This window comes from Heterodontus francisci, chromosome 30 (genome assembly GCF_036365525.1).
Source record: "Heterodontus francisci isolate sHetFra1 chromosome 30, sHetFra1.hap1, whole genome shotgun sequence".
Taxonomy (NCBI): Eukaryota; Metazoa; Chordata; class Chondrichthyes; order Heterodontiformes; family Heterodontidae; genus Heterodontus; species Heterodontus francisci.
Window position 1 is genome coordinate 57,324,460 of NC_090400.1, and position 17,544 is coordinate 57,342,003.

General features: G+C 47.7%; 1 protein-coding gene and 1 pseudogene across 9 annotated transcripts in view; one reads left to right on the plus strand and one right to left on the minus strand.

Moving 5' to 3' along the window:
• bcas3 (BCAS3 microtubule associated cell migration factor) overlaps positions 1-17,544 on the minus strand; it is a 999,028-nt gene that overhangs the window by 241,527 nt on the left and 739,957 nt on the right. The window lies entirely within an intron of this gene.
• LOC137346909 (U2 spliceosomal RNA) lies at positions 11,628-11,734 on the plus strand (annotated as a pseudogene).

Sequence of the window (17,544 nt, forward strand, 5' to 3'; positions counted from 1 at the left end):
TTTAAAGCTTGGTATTACACCACAAGCTGCATTTGACCACCGAGCCACCAGGAGTGCATGAAGAAAGTGGGAAGGACTTGCATTTCTATAGTGCCTTTCACAACATCAAGGTGCCCCAAAGTGCTTCACAACCAATGAAGTAGTTTTGAAGTGAGTCACTTTAGTAATGTAGGCATATGAACTGCATTCAAACATATGCCAAGAGAAGGGTCAGAAAATATTTACAAATCCCTCTAGCACAGACCGTAGTTTTGAACAGTGTCTGAATGCTTTGCTTGCAACTGAACTCTTGCAGCAGACTCTGAAGTATTTTATCCATTTAACCCTGGGTTACTGCAGTCTGCCTTTCTGTACTCAAGAGAATCTTGTATCCATACATCACAATTATCTTTATTCTTTATGATTGATTTAGAGGCCCTAAGCCGATTTGTTTCCACCTTCTGGTCAAAGATTTTTCTTCAGAAGTTGAGTGTCATGCAAGTCGAACAGATACTTGTTTATCTCTCTAACTGAGTTGCTTCAGTCTGTTTGGTCCAGCTCTCTTATTCGGGCATCTTAACTCAATTAGAAGGAAATGAAGACTGTCTGACCGATGCATGAACCAGTATTCAGCTGAGGGCAATTCGTTTAAAGCTGGCATATATCATTTGCAGTAATTGCCAGCAGGTGACTTCCGACTTGAAACTACTCCTAAGCTCCCCGAAATTTATGCCATTAAAGGTCCTGTGTGTCAGTTTGTTATGTCACTTGCAAGTGAAGAATTGAACTTGTACACCATCTACGCTGGTGGAATTGTAAAGAACAGACATCTTCCTGCTATCTTGCACATGTTCATATCAGTTTTTTTGTTTTCTTCCCTTATCCCTCCTCCCCTGAAGGTATTCACCCTTGGCTGTGGTATAATTTCACAGGCACTGACTCCAGAATCTTACGCAAATTGTCGTTTTTGATGTGTTAGTCTAGAGCCTCTGCAGGCTATTCAACTGTGCAGTACCACAGCTGAGTCTGATCCTATCCTCAAATTTACATGTACACTGGTGCAGTTGGGATGTCTAGACGGCAACTGGAGCTACAATCGTAGCTAATTGTTTCCTCTTGTCAGCCAAGTCACTCCGAAACTTGGGGTTGAATTTTCCCAGCCCCTTGATGGTGGGCTTGGAGGTGGGAGAGGGGAGTGGGTTTGGGGGGGGGGGGTGGGGTGGGACAGCTCCTCAATGCATTCCCACCACTGGGGAAGTTTCCAATTGGTGGGCAGGAACACGCATTGGCTGCCCACATCACAAAGGCAGGCAGCCAATTAAGCTGGTTACAGACACAATTATGTCCAGTTTTGCAAGTGGGCTGGCATTTTGCCACCAGCAGAACGACCCCACGCCATGTGCAGAGACTGCCATCTCCACAGAGGTGGCCTCTCTGTGTCAGGCTGGAGTGTCATTGGAGCCTTCATGCCCCAAAGAGGGGGCAATCGGCAGGAAAAGCCACACTCTTGGCCCAAATTATGCACCCAGAGTGTGTTCCCCTCTGCTTTGAGGGGCCTAATGGCTTTGCCCCTAATAATTTTAACTTCAAATACACACCTCCGTGGGCGCCTCCATGTTGAGATGCCCTCACAGTCCCTGACTTACCTCAGCAGCGCACACCTCTCCAGGTAGGGCTGCTGAGGCTCTAGTGCTGCCAGTCCTTTGATTGGGCCTGCAGCTTTGAGAGGCCACCTCTGGGAAGACTATGCCATCGGGTGAACGGCTAGTAAGTGTGGACTCGAGACCTCCATTTGGTCCTGATGTTGGGGTCCCAAAGTCTGTGGGAAAATCCAGTCCTTAGTGTAGCAGCTCCATAGTTGCTCTTGACTGTGAAAGACTCTTTGAAAGAGCTATTCAATTAGTCCCACTCCCCTGCTCTTTCACCACAGGTCTGCAAATATTTCTCCTTCAAGTATTTATCCAACTCTGTTTCGAAAGTTACTATTGAATCAGCTTCCACCACCAGTGTATTCTAGATCTTAACCACCTGCTGCGTTAAAAAAGAGGTGTCCTTCTCACCACATCCTTCGCTCCTCCAACACTGCACTGCTGTACAATCCACAATCGCTCTTCACCATCATTGGCAGCTTATCCTTCAGGCAATCCTACTTTGGAACTCTCCAAAAACTACTAATCTTTGTTCTCTTTCTCAACTTTCAGAAACATCTCTTTTCATTGCTGCTTTCACACAATTCTCCCCTTAACTCACTCCTCAACCTCCTACTTGGCATCCTTCTTTTCCTCTGGTAAAGTGCTCTAAGACATATTAGGTGTGCTACAAGACATTCTAGAGGTGCTCTAACAACAACTTACATTTATATGGCGTCTTTAATGTAGTAAAATGTTCCAATGCAATTTACATAAATGTTAGCAGAGGGATATTAGCACAGAATGTTTGGTCAAAGTGCTAGGTTTGAGGGAGCTTAATAAAGAAGGAAAGAGAGGTAGAGAGGCGGTGAAATTTAGAGAGGGAATTCTAAGATATACTCGGGGGGATGCTGTCAATTACAAGTTATTGTTTTCAAGAGCAGAATAGAGCAGAAGTAGCAGACAACTGGAGGTAGGTCTCCCACACTCTCTTGAATAGGGAATGGGGAAGATGTGACTCTAAAGAATGCCTCATTTGGATCACAGCTTTTTTTTCTCAGGGTGTCAAAAAATATGTGTTCTCGATGTACAAAGCATAAGTGAACAACTCACTACATCTTGGACTACACTTGAGTATAGCAATGAATATCCCATGACATTTCTATGGAATATCATTGAAGAACTCACTGCAACTCTGATTGCACCTTCCAAACCCGAGACCGCTACCAACTAGAAGGACAAGGGCAGCAAATGCATGGGAACACCACCACCTGCAAGTTCCCCTCCAAGTCACACACCATCCTGATTGCAAACATATCAGAATTCCTTCACTGTCACTGGGTCAAAATCCTGGAACTCCCTTTCTAACAGCATTGTGGGTGTACCTACACCCCAAGGACTCCAGCGGTTCAAGAAGGCAGTTCACCACCACCTTCTCAAGAGCAATTAGGGATGGGCAATAAATGCTGTCCTCGCCAATGACGCCCACATCCCATGAACGAATAAAAAAAATTGTTGAATAATCTCTGACTGCACACATGGTATGTTGTGTATAAATCTGACTGAAAACTTGGTATATTTATGTATAACCCACCACATATCTGATTGCACAGATTTGTGCATTTGTTCAGGTGGATGCTAAGGATCCCATAATTTGGGTAGATATTAAAGACCTTGGCTGCGAGTTTTCTCCTTCTGCATTCACTAGTCCATTGGTTTTGCCCTCACCCCTGCATTATTTGTAATGGGCATAAATTATGGGCTGGTGAGTTCAAAGCAGAAAAATCCATGAAGCCATGTTGCTACCTAAAGAGCAGGTTATTAACAGCAATTTATTTCCTCCTATCTTGATTCTATTTTTTCACCCCTTGTCCAGTCTCTTCCCACCTAAATCCGTAACTCTTCTGGTGCCCTACGTCATTTCGACAGTTACCAGTTTCCTGGCCCTAACCATCTACTCCTCACTATGGACATCCAATCTCTCTACACCACCATTCCCACCAAGATGGTCAGAGGGCTCTCCGCTTCTTCCTTGAACAGAGGTTCAACCAGTCCCCATCCACTACAACCCTCCTCTGCCCGGCTGAACTTGTTCTCACATTGAACAACTTCTCCTTCAACTCCACTCACTTCCTCCAAATAAAAGGTGTTGCTATGGGTACCCGAATGGGCCTGTCTTTATTGGAATATGTCGAATGTTCTTTGTTCCAGTCCTGCTCAGGCACCCTTCCCCAACTCTTTTTCCGGTACATTGATGATTGTATCGGTGCCGCTTCCTGCTCTCGCCCTGAACTAGAAGATTTCATCAACTTTGCTTCCCTTCTCTCACCTTCACATGATCCATCTCCGACACTTCCCTTCCCTTCCTCAACTTTTCTGTCTCCATCGCTGGGGATAGGCTGTCCACTAGTATTTATTATAAGCCCACTGACTCCTAAGACATCCTTGACTACACTTCCCCACACCCAGCCTCCTGTAAGGATTCCATTCCACTCTCCCAGTTTCTCCATTTCCGATGTATCTGTTCTGATGATGCTACCTTCCACAGCAGCGCCTCTGATATGTCTTCCTTTTTCCTCAACTGAGTATTCCCCCGCACTGTGGTTGACAGGGCCCTCGACCGTGTCTGACCCACTTCCCGCACTTCTGCCCTCACCCCTTCCCCACCCTCCCAGAACTGCGAGGGTTCCCCTTGTCCTCACTTTCCACCCCACCAGCCTCCACATCCAAAGGACCATCCTCTCCTAGCGTGATGCCACAACCAAACACATCTTCCTCTCCCCTCCCCTGTCAGCATTCTAAAGGGACCGTTCCCTCTACGACACCCTAGTCCACTCCTCCATTACCCCAACACCTCTTCCCTTTCCTACGACACCTTCCCATGCAACTGCAGGAGGTGTAGTACCTGCCCTTTTACCTCCTCTCTCCTCACCATCCAAGGCCCCGTACACTCCTTCCAGGTAAAGCAGCGATTTACTTCCACCTCTTTCAATTTAGTCTACTGTTTTCGCTGGTCACAGTGCGTTCTCCTCTAAACTGGGGAGACCAAACGCAGATTGGGTGACCGCTTTTCAGAACACCTCTGCTCAGTCCGCAAGCATGATCCCAAGCTTCCGGTTGCTTGCCATTTTAATACTCCACCTTGTTCCCATGCCCACATTTCTGTCCTCGGCTTGCTGCAGTGTTCCAGTGAACAGCTCCTCAATTTCCGATTAGGCACTCTACAGTCTTCTGGACTCAATATTAAGTTTAATAATTTCAGACCGTGAGCCCCATTATTTTTTGTTTATTTATGATTTTATTATATATATATTCTTCCTTTTTGGATTATTTATTTATTTATTTAACCATGTGCTTGTCTTAAACTTATTTTTCATGTTTTTGCTTTCGTACAGATCTGTTCATCATTCTGCTATTAGTACTCTCTCTGGGCTCGTGCTTTGACTTTCGTTACAACTATTGAGCACTCCATTTGCATTCTGTTCCATGACATCTGTCATTTAATCTCTCCCCCCTCCGTCCTATCACAGTCCTTCCTTCTTGTTCTTTTTCCCCCCTCTCCCCTTTCACTTGCTCAAAGACTGTTACATTTCTAACTTTTGCCAGTTCTGATGAAGGGTCGCAGACCTGTAATGTTAATTCTGTTTCTCTCGCCACAGATGCTGCCAGACCTGCTGAGTATTTCTGGCACGTTCTGTTCTTATTTCAGAGTTCCAGCATCTGCAGTATTTTGCTCTTATATAAGAGCAGGGAGCTCTCCTGTCTCACATCCCTCCCTGAATCAGCACCACTAATAAAACAGATTAACTGCTCTTCTACTGACTGTTGCTGTTTGTGGGATCTTGCTGCTGGGTTCAGCAACATAACAACAATCATTGTATTTAAAAGTAATTGACGTCAGATGTCTTGGAGAGATGTGATAAGGTACTGCAGAAATGCAAATCTTTCTAAAAGCAAACATTATAGAAACCAAGATCATCTAGCCTCTTTATGCAGTTGGATCATTTCTAACCTATTTGCTGAAGTTTTCTACAGGGCATAAAAAAATGTTTCTTCAGATTCTCAGGGGTCCGCAAGTCACAAGATCATTTTGGGGCCAGGCATAGTTGCCTCAAGAATTCTCTACTCCAAAGTTTTTCTATATTGGTTGATTTACTATCAATTTGCTTCTGTTGCTGATTAGAAAATCATTTTGTACACTTATTCAACTGTTTTCCTTCGGGTAGTTTACACTGCCAATTGGAAATTAGAAAAGGGGAATCCAAAAATGAATCACTATTGGCATGGGGTCCCCAGGAATGCATCATTATTTGCAGGGGACCCCCACAAGTGTGTCCATATTTAAGAGAAGCCACAAAGGTGTATCAATATTTGCAGGGGATCCACAGGAGTGTGACAATATTTGCAAGGGAGCCCAAGAGTATGTTAATATTTGCTGATCATCTCCAACACAGAAAAGCTTTGTAATTCCCCGCATTTATTGGAGGGCCGACACCATATGGTGTCCATACCCGATGTGTGTGCCACTCTCCACAGTGCAGAATTACAGGGGAGGAACTAGAATTTAAAAAAAACTTTGCTTAGAAGGAAATTTCTGTGTTTTATAAGAAGGTTCCCCTCTCTGTTCCACAAACAAATATGAATTCAGTAAAATGTGTCCTCCTTGCAGATGTATATTCTTTGACACAGGTTACAGAAAAATAAAGTAGATTTTAAAATAGAATTTAGAATTGAAGTTATTTTTATTAAAGGAAATCCCTCAGAGTTAAAGAGTTACCAAGTTGCAGCAGCAATCCAGGATTTACACCACAGCCAACATCAAAGTCCCGTCCTGCCACATTGTGATAGAAGTGCCCTGCCAGCAGTTGGCAGATTCTATCTCTCTGCTATTTCTTTCTCCCCTGTTCAGTAAGTGATTTTACCCTGTCCCAAAGGCTGGGCTCGATGCCACTAATGCCGCAGTAAACTCCTGCTCTGCAATAAGGGAGGTGGACAGCTGAGGTTCGAGAGTTAATCAACCTTACAGATTAAGGCCAAATAAAGCTGAAGAATGGACACAAGCTCTGGATGCTCATTAACTATGCAAGTGCTGGATTAGTGCATGGAGCTACAGAGAGTCATTGAGTTATACAGCACAGAAACAGGCCCTTCGGCCGACCGTGTCCGTGCCAGCCATCAAGCTTATCTAGTCTAATCCCATTTTCCAGCACTTGGCCCATAGTCTTGTATGCTATGGCGTTTCAAGTGCTCATCTAAATACTTCTTAAATGTTGTGAGGGTTCCTGCCTCTACCACCCCTTCAGGCAGTGTGTTCCAAATTCCAACCACCCTCTGGGTAAAAAGACTCTTCCTCAAATCCCCTCTGAACCTCCTGCCCCTTACCTTAACTCTATGCCCCCTGGTTATTGACACCTCTGCTAAGGGAAAAAGTTTCTTCCTATCTACCCTATCTATGCCCCTCACAATTTTGTATACCTCAATCAGGTCCCCCCTCAGCCTTCTCTGCTCTGAGGAAAACAACCCTAGCCTATCCAGTCTCTCTTCATAGTTGAAATGCTCCAGCCCAGGCAACATACTGATGAATCTCCTCTGCACCCGCTCCAGTGCAATCACATCTTTCCTAAAGTGTGGTGACCAGAACTGTACACAGTACTTCAGCTGTGGCCTATTTGAAATTTAAATGTTGCCTTCCCTTACATTGGTATTCTTGCAAATTGTCCTGATGAGTGCAAGATGAAAAGCTTCGACAAAATGTCTCTGTTTTCGGCAATACTCAAACAACTATTAATATGACATAGAAACATAGAAAATAGGAGGAGTAGGCCATTCGGCCCTTTGAGCCTGCTCCGCCATTCATTATGATCATGACTGATCATCCAACTCAGTAACCTGTTCCCGCTTTCCCCCCATATCCTTTGATCCCTTTCGCCCCAAGAGCTATATCTAACTCCTTCTTGAAAACATACAATGTTTTGGCCTCAACTGCTTTCTGTGGTAGTGAATTCCACAGGCTCACCACTCTCTGGGTGAAGAAATTTCTCCTCATCTCAGTCCTGAGAGGTTTACCCTGTATCCTTAGACTATGACCCCTGGTTCTGGACTCCCCCACCATCGGGAACAGCCTTCCTGCATCTACCCTGTCAAGTCCTGTTAGAATTTTATAGGTTTCTATGAGATCCCCCCTCACTCTTATGAACTCCAGCGAATAATTCTAACCGACTCAATCTCTTCTCATACGTCAGTCCCACCATCCCAGGAATCAGTCTGGTAAACCTTCGCTGCACTCCCTCTACAGCAAGAACATCCTTCCTCAGATAAGGAGACCAAAACTGCACACAATATTCCAGGTGTGGCCTCACCAAGACTCTGTATAGTTGCAGCAAAACATCCCTGCTCCTGTACTCGAATCCTCTTGCTATGAAGGCCAACATACCATTTGCCTTTTTTACCGCCTGTTGCACTTGCATGCTTACCTTCAGCGACTGGTATACGAGAACACCCACGTCTCGTTGCATATTGCCCTCTCTCAGTTTATAGCCGTTGATAATTATGTGTTCTTGTTTTATTGGACAAATATCCAACTGATACGCCTCTGAAGCAGTATGGTCATGATTAGATTGACGGCTGAACATCCTGGAATAAATAATGTACAATAGGGGTTTGTCTCTAGAAAAGAGAAGGCTGAGGGGTGATCTAATAAACGTCTTTAAAGTTAACAAATGGGTTTGATAGGGTACGTGTAGAGAAGATGTTTCTACTTGTAGGGGGGATCAAAACTTGCTAACATTAATAAAAGATAGTCACTAAAAAACCAAATAAGGAATTTAGGACAAACCTCTTTACCCAAAGAGTGGTTAGAATGTGGAACCCACTACTACATGGGGTGTGTCAGGAAAACCCTATATGCCAAATGGGACATAATAATTTAATCGGTTGGAAACTTACATTAGGTTTTTAGTGGAAACATCCTACAAGATAACTTTTATAAAACCTAGCAGCCAAGATGGCCACTGCAATTTACATTTGAAATACCAGGAGATTGGACTGGAGACAAAAAGTCTAGCAGAAGCCCGGCCAGACAATGGCTTGCTCTAAGTGATTGAATTACCTAGAATGGCTTTCTTAGCATGTTTGTCAAGGCCATTCCCTCCCATTGACTTTGAAAGAGCCAACCCCCTCCAAGTGTGAATAGACATCCTGGGGCACGTAGCACCTTGAATCTCATTAGAAGATTCCAGAAAAAACCTTTTTAGAAACAAAGGGAATTGAGATAACCATGTGACTGCCTGCATAACTCTGAAGAGACTAAAGTTTTGTGGCATAGACAGCAGACAGGCAGTAACTGAGGGTACAGCAGCCAAGACGGCAGCTGCTCCCCCTGTGTGTGTGTGTCTCTCTCTCTCTCTCCCCAGAAATTATCAAGAAGGGAACCGGCTGCAACTGGGGGACCCCCCCTCCAGGCCTACAGCCCAGCAACCAGGGGAAGAGAATCCACTACCAATTCTGCCTTCAGAATCTCTGAGTAAAGCAAACCAGTGCACTTGGAACAGCGAGGACTTCAAACAATAGCTTCAGCCAAGGACTACTGGATTTACAGACTGTATTTAAGTTCCATTTATTTTGGGCTTTATTCCAACCACCAAATCTGTTTCCCTCTATAATCTATCTGAGTGTGTGTTTGACTCTCGAGTGAATGTGAGGGTGAATGGGTAGTGTATTTTTTAGTACTTTTAAATCGGGTTCGAGTGTTAAGTATAACAAACTTACCTCTTTCTTGTTTAAGCTCAAGAAAACCTGTCCGATTGGTTCTTTGCAATCACCTTAGAGGAAAAAGGGTAACACACTCACTGTGGTGATAAGCACAACCACTGATTTTAAAAGGGAATAAATCCTGTTGCAGTCAAACAAGAGAAGGGGCGAGAGAAGAGCCTGAGACCCCCCTCCTCACCTGGCAGTAACATGTGGTTGAGGCGAATAGCATAGATTAAGGGCACTTAAGAGGAAGCATGTTAAGTATATGAGGAAGAAAGGAATAGATGGGTATGCTGATATGGTTAGATGAAGTAGGATGGGAGAAGGCTCTTATGGAGCATAAACATAGCATAGACCGTTTTGGGCAAATGGCCTGTTTTTGTGTCATAAAGTCTATGTAATTCTATGCAATGCCATTTTAATTCCCAGACCCCAGTCAGTTTTCTCCCCTTCTCTCCAGTAGGCTCTTACTCCAGCTGGGATAGGGTTCCACAGAGGCCAAACACCATTATGCTTGCTGATCTACATTGGCTCCCAGTCCAGCAACACCTTGATTTAAAAATTCTCATTCTTGTGTTCAAATCCCTCCATGGCTTCGCCCCTCCCTATCTCTGTAACCTCCTCCAACCGTACACCACCTCACCACCACCGTACCATCTCCCCCCTCCCCCCCAAGATCTATGCATTCCTCCAATCCAGCCTCTTCTGCAGATTTTCATTGCTCCACCACTGGTGGCATGCCTTCAGCTGCCTGAGGCCCTAAGCTCTGGAATTCCCTCCTTAAACCTCTCTGCCTCTCTACCCATTTCCTCCTTTAAATCTCTCCTTAAAACCTAACTCTTTGACCAAGCTTTGAGTCACCTGTCCTAATACCTCTTTATGTGATTCAGTATCAAATTATGTCAAAACACTTCTGTGAAGCACCTTGGGACATTTTTACTACTTAACAGGTGTTACATAAATGTAAGCAGTTGTTACTGTTGCATCATGACACATGGACAACTCTAAGGTAGTACTTTTATGAGCCTGAGGCAAGATAGGCCAACAACAGTCTTCGCACCCAAAGGCAAATTGAGGCCCTTAAGTGGCCTATTAATGGCCAATTAAGGGCCTCTTCCCATTGCCACTGGGATCTTACCAGCAGCAGGAAGGATCTCCGCTGTGTGGGGAGGACACCTTGGAAAATGAGGCACCCTCCCTGCGAGTATGGGGAGGGGGAAGGTCAATCCTCCATGGGCAATTTGTGGTTGACAGAGGGCCCCACTGGAAACACTTTAACCCTGGGACCCCCGTCCACCTGGATTGAACGATCACACCCCCCATCCTCCCCGCCCTTGCCATGGCCTTGTGGACTGGACCCAGCGACCCCGCCTCAACTACCTCTGTTTCGGGGTTCCAGCGCCAGGCCTGGGTCCGAGGCCTCTATAGTACTGGCACTGGCCACCGCTCCCGGTGGTGCTGCCGATACTGTTGAGCTGCCAGCCCTCTGATCGGCCGGCAGCTCTTGGAGGCAGGATCCCCATCCCTTTACAGTCTTTAAAGGGATGGGGTTCCCGCCTCCTAAAAAAGACCGGAGCATTGCTATGGGGGCGGCATGAAAAGGCAGAGGCAGGGTTCCCCCCCACCGTTTTCGCTGGGTGCTGGCAGCATGCCTCCAGTACAAAATCCAGCCCGTTATTTTTGCTGAGAGCAATTAGACTTCAACAGACGGCTCAAAGTCACAGGCAATATTTGAGGATCGAATAGGTTGAAACACAGACTTTATACACAAAGAAAATGAGTTAATTTTTAAGGAGGGTGCGCAGGAAGGAGATGGGAGTGTAGGAAGGAAATATATTCCTACATATTCCTTAGACGCCAGTCAAAATGCAACATTCTCCACTTATTTACTATGACAGCTTTGGGAGGTGTTTGCAATTAGCTCCACTAAACATTTGCATAAAGAAGCCACAAACAGCAGCGCCCTTTAACTCAGGAGCCAATTACTGAGCAGAACAGTAATCACATGGAATGCACATTTAAATTAAGGAAATTAGAAACCAAGTACATCAGTGCATTGCACACACTGCAATTAATTTAAATCTCTGACAAAATATGTAATTGTTTTAATTGCATATGTTTCTGCTTTGCAATTCATATTTACCTTGTTCAAACCAGATATGTGCTGATCACCAGAGTACCAGTGTGACAAGTTTAAACAAGAGGATTGTTTAAATAACACAAGGGCTTTGACTAAAAATACTTGAGGGTTGGCTACACCGTATTTTAATCTCATCGGCCTTTTGGCTAAGATCAAGTGTAGTATCTGTTCTTATCAGTGCTTATTTGATTGAGAAGAGACCATGATCATTGCCTTTTGATCCTGGGGAAGCTTTGGGTAAAATGGCTAAAACCAATTTTCGAGCTTCGGGCCAGGGAGTGCGCAACACCGTTCGGGTGGTCGTGAAGAACAAGGAAGGAGATGCACCGGTCGATCGCACCTTCTTCATCAAGAAAATTCTTTTCGATTGCTGCGGATTTCAAGCGACGGACGTCTTCTGCCTGCAGGATTTCCCCAGCAGTGGATACTTCGACGTGACGTTCCGGAACGTGGCGGGATGCATCAAGTTCCTGAAGGCATTCAAGGAGAAAGGGGACCGGGCGCCACTGTCGATCCTCACAGCGGAGGCGCTCTTCACGCTTCCGTCACAACGGGACCGGGTGGTGACGATTCACCTCTACAACCCCCATGTTCCGGTGGTGCATGTACTCACCTTTCTCGCCAGGTACGTCGAGGTGGCCGGCAGCAGCACTGATGTCAAGGACCCCTTTGGGATCTGGACCAGCAAGCGGCAGGTCAAGGTGACCTTGAAGGTAGATCCCAGTGGAGCCATCATCCACCCTCCCTCCAGCTTCGCTATCGGGGGAAGTCGAGGCTTCTTGGTCTACGCTGGGCAGCCCAGAGTTTGCCGCACCTGTGGCAAATCTGGTCACATGGCAGCCAACTGCAGCACGGTTGTTTGCAAGAACTGCAAGGAGGAAGGCCATCAGACCAAGGACTGTAAGCAGACTAAGTGTTGCAACTTGTGCGGTGCGGCAGGCCATCTCTACAAGACCTGCCCCAAACGTTGCCTCAGCTATGCTCAGGCGGCAAGGTCCAAGGAAAGGCCGGGAGAAGGTTCGACGAAGGCGTCCGCTGTTCGAAAGGAGACCAGCAACCTTCTCCGCAGTGAGGAACTTCAACCTGAGAAGGAAGGGGAGGCGGCTGAAACCAACGACCCAGCACCTACCCAGCGCCCGGAAACCCCTCCTCCACAGACAGAATCAATGGAGGAGGAGGCAGCAGATGGACAAACAGGTCAGTGGCAAGTGGTCCAGAGGAAAACCACAAAGAAAAAACATCCCAAAGCCACCACCCAAACCAGTGGCAAGAGGAGGCTCTCTTCTGAATCAGACTGCAACAACTCCTCTTCACTGGACGGGGAAATGCTGGAACGACAGCCCCTTCAAAAGAGGCGGCAGAACTCCGAGATGGATGATAAAGCATCCCAGCCCCCGGGCACTGGAAGCTGTGATGGGCCCGGCGTGCCCCAACCCCAATGCCCCACACGTAACGACGTGGCCAACGCATCTCAGCTCCGGGACACCGGGAGCAAAGACACGTCTGGCGCACCTGAGCTCCGGGAGACCGGGAGCTGTGATGTTTTCGAGGAGGAACAGATGGAAGTAGCTGAAGACAACCCAATGCTCTCTGCCTACAAGACCCCCCCGATGTCACCCGAGCGGCACAAGCCCTGCATGAAAAATCAGGAGGGGTTTCTGAGCCCAAGCAACGTGAAACTGCTTGCGCACACGATGGGTATGCAGGAACATCCCGAAGGACTGGGACTAGCGAGGACAAATGGTATGGGAAGCAACAACTAATTTTTAGTAAAAAATGGGTGTAAGAATTGCTTCCATTAATGTGCGTAGCATTAAATCTACTACGCGATGTGTTTCAACCTTGGATTACCTTGCCAAGGTCAAAGCTGACCTACTGTTTCTGCAGGAGTGTGGAATACCACACCTCAGCACCTACAGGCAGTGGTCGCGATGGTGGTCCCACGGGCCATCGATCTGGTCGGGGGGTAATGACTGCCGTTCCTCCGGCCTGGGTATTCTGCTGCGGGGAGGTAACTTCACCATCTCCGAAGTTAAGGAGGTGGTGGGCGGCCGCCTCCTCGTAGCAGACGTGATGTACAACAACGCTCCGCTCCGGTTGATCAACGTGTACGCCCCGGTACAACGCAGCGAGCGGCTGACCGTCTTCCAGCAGCTCCCACTGCTGCTGGCGACGTCCAGGCCGGTCATCCTAGGCGGTGACTTCAACTGCATCATCGATGCGGCTGGACGATCCGGCAGTGACGACAGCAAACTGGACGCTACGTCCAGATTCCTAATAGAAACAGTTAAAGATGCCAAACTGCACGACGTCTTCAGCAAACCTGCAGACGGAGCGCAGCGCAGATACACATGGTCAAGATCGGACGGGTCTGCCCGTTCCAGGATTGACTTCCTGTTTGTGTCCCGTGCTGTCACGGTCGGATCCACCGACGTCAAGCCGGTGTTCTTCTCCGACCACTGCCTCTTACTGGCCGACTGTCACTTACAGGACGACCAGCGGGTGGGCAGAGGGACGTGGAAGCTCAATGCGACACTGCTGACCCCAGAGAACGTTGAGGAACTCAAAAGGGATTACAAAGGTTGGAGGACCGTGAAACCCCTCTTTGAGTCTCCAGTTCACTGGTGGGAAGCGATCAAGGAGAACATCAAGAGGTTCTTCATCCACAAAGGTGTTCAGAAGGCGAGAGAGAGACAGAGGGAAGTGTCCCGACTCCAGAAAATTATGCAAAATCTACTCCGGTTGCAGTCAATGGGGGTCGAGGTCAAGGAGGACCTCCAAGAGGTGAAGAGCCAGCAGGCCTCGCTCTTTGCCAAGGAGGCCTCCAAGATCATCTTCCGGTCCAGAGTCCGCTCCATCGAGCAGGATGAGACGTGCTCGCGTTACTTCTTCCAAAAGGTACACAGAGAGAGCTCTGTTATCAGCAGCCTGAAGGAAGAAGATGGCTCGGTAACGTCTTCGCAGTCCGACATACTAAGGATCAGCAAATCCTTTTATGCTGGGCTGTATGACGCGAAGCCCACAGACAGCAGAGCCTCCCAGTCCTTCCTGTCATCTATCACAGAGGTCTTCGATGACAGCAGGAGGGAGAGACTGGACAAGCCGCTAACTCTGGACGAGCTGACAAAGGCCGTCGAGTCTTTCGAGACGAGTAAAACTCCCGGGAGCGACGGCTTACCGGTCGAGTTGTACTCGGCCCTGTGGGACTGGGTCGGCCCGGACCTGCTGGAAGTATACGAGAGTATGCTCCTGGCCGGCAGCATGTCAGAATCCATGAGAAAAGGCATCATCACCCTCATTTACAAGCAGAAGGGGGAGAGGGCAGAAATCAGAAATTGGCGGCCCATCTCACTGCTTAATGTTGATTACAAGATTCTGTCCAAAGTCATAGCCAGTCGAGTCAAGTCTGCTCTGGAGCTGGTGATTCACCCCGATCAGACCTGTACTGTACCCGGCAGGAAGATCTCTGATAGTCTCGCGCTACTCAGGGATACGATCGCCTACGTACGGGACAGGAGGGTGGACACCTGCCTCATCAGCCTGGACCAGGAGAAGGCTTTTGACAGGATATCGCACACCTACATGATGGACGTGCTTTCCAAAATGGGGTTTGGGGAGGGAATCTGCAATTGGATCCAACTGCTCTACACAAACATCAGTAGCGCAGTCTCAATCAACGGGTGGGAATCGGAAAGTTTCCCGATCAAATCTGGAGTCAGACAGGGCTGTCCTCTCTCCCCGGTCTTGTTTGTTTGCTGTATTGAACCCTTTGCTGAGTCTATTAGGAAGGATGCGAGCATAAGAGGGGTGACAATCCCAGGCAGCGGAGGCACTCAGGTCAAAACCTCCCTGTACATGGATGACGTCGCCGTCTTCTGCTCGGATCCGCTGTCCGTGCGCAGACTGATGAGCATCTGCGACCAGTTCGAACTGGCCTCGGGAGCCAAAGTCAACCACGGCAAGAGCGAGGCCATGTTCTTTGGCAACTGGGCTGACCGATCCTTTGTCCCCTTCACCGTCAGGTCAGATTACCTGAAGGTGCTGGGGATATGGTTCGGAAGGGCCGGGGCGTGCACCAAAACATGGGAGGAGCGAGTAGCCAAGGTACGACAAAAGTTGGGCATGTGGGGGCAGCGATCTCTCTCCATTGTGGGTAAGAACTTGGTCATCAGGTGCGAGGCGCTCACGTTGTTGCTCTACGTGGCGCAGGTCTGGCCCATACCCCACTCCTGCGCCGTGGCAGTCACCCGAGCCATTTTCCGCTTCGTCTGGGGATCTAAAATGGACCGGGTCCGGAGGGACATGATGTTCAAACCTCTGGACATGGGCGGGAAAAATGTACCCAACGTGGCCCTCATCCTGATGACCACCTTCGTGTGCGGCTGCATCAAGCTGTGTGTAGATCCCCAGTACGCAAACTCCAAGTGTCACTACGTGCTGAGGTTCTATCTGTCCCCGGTTTTGCGAAGGATGGGCCTGGTCACATTGCCGCGGAACGCTCCATGCAGTTGGGCGGCGCCGTACCACCTATCCTTCGTGGAGCAGTTTCTGCGGGAAAACACCTTTGACCACCGGTCCATCAGGCAGTGGTCTGCACGGAATGTCCTCAAGGCCCTACGGGAAAAGGAAACGGTGGATCCTGTCGGATGGTTCCCCGAGCAGACCGTCAAAGTCATTTGGCGGAATGCCTCATCACCAGAACTTTCAAACAAGCACCAAGACGTAGCTTGGCTGGTGGTGAGAAGGGCCCTCCCCGTCAGATCCTTCATGCACACCCGAAGTCTCGCCCCCTCCGCACAGTGCCCACGCGTTGGCTGTGGTGGGGAAGAGACGGTCGCCCACCTCCTCCTGGAATGTGCCTTTGCAAAGCAGGTGTGGAAAGAGATGCAGTGGTTTTTGTCAAGGTTCATCCCAAGCAGCTCTGTAACACAGGAGTCTGTGCTCTACGGGCTGTTCCCAGGGACGCACACTGAGACAAACATCAACTGCTGCTGGAGGACTATCAATTCGGTGAAAGACGCCCTTTGGTCTGCCCGAAACTTGCTGGTCTTCCAGCGCAAAGAGTTGTCCACCACCGAATGTTGCAGACTGGCACATTCCAAGGTCCAGGACTACGTGCTGAGGGACGCACTAAAGCTTGGGGCAGCCGCAGCAAAGGCTCAATGGGGAAAGACCACAGTGTAAGGTTCCCCCACCAAGCTGGACTGAGGGGCTGGATCCATGGGAAACCCCTCGAACTGTATCGTTAATATTCTGAATTGCTGTAAATGTAAAACTGTAATTGACATGACAATTGTGAAACGGAAGGGTTGGGAAGAAACTCATGACAGTATTGAAGGAAACTGATCTCCCTTGCAATGTTTGTATTTTTTGGTGCTGTTTGGAAACTGTCTGGCAATGTAATTTTTACAGATGTTTATGAATAAAGTATATTTTGGAAATAAAAAAAAAAAAATCACTGCTGTATTTTAAACATTTCTTTGTTTAGCCTAATTTTTTCTGAGGATGAAGTTTCTCTTTCTAATGAATTTTTCCCCCTTCTAGTGAATCATGCCCTGGATCATCTCCTTTGAAGGGAGGAGCTGTTCCCTTCTCCCAAGTCTCCTCAATGGCACTCTAAAAGAGATCGTTAGAAGATTCAGACTGGACAGCTGTTTCAGCTCCACCTCTTTGGCTGGCCTCCAGTCCCCATCTCCTTCCCACAAAGATCAGCAATTTAGTAAGTGGAGAATTGCAGGCCTGAGACTGCATTCTGGTGCAGGACCCTGTGCCAGCTGTTTGATCTATTATTTTCTTTTCCGTTAATTTGAAACATGCTATAGCTTTAAGTTGTGATGGGTGAGCTTGTTATGCTAACTTGAACCTCGCTGCACAGGGCTTCGAAGATGTGCATAGTAAGGATGGACACCTCAGAACATCATAGCTATTTAAGATAAAAAGTGGACTATTTCTAATTAAAACTATTTCTCACATCTCGGATACTGAACCCACCAGCTGTGTAACTGCACCTCAGAGAAAAAGAACGGGAGGGAGAGACAGAAAGGG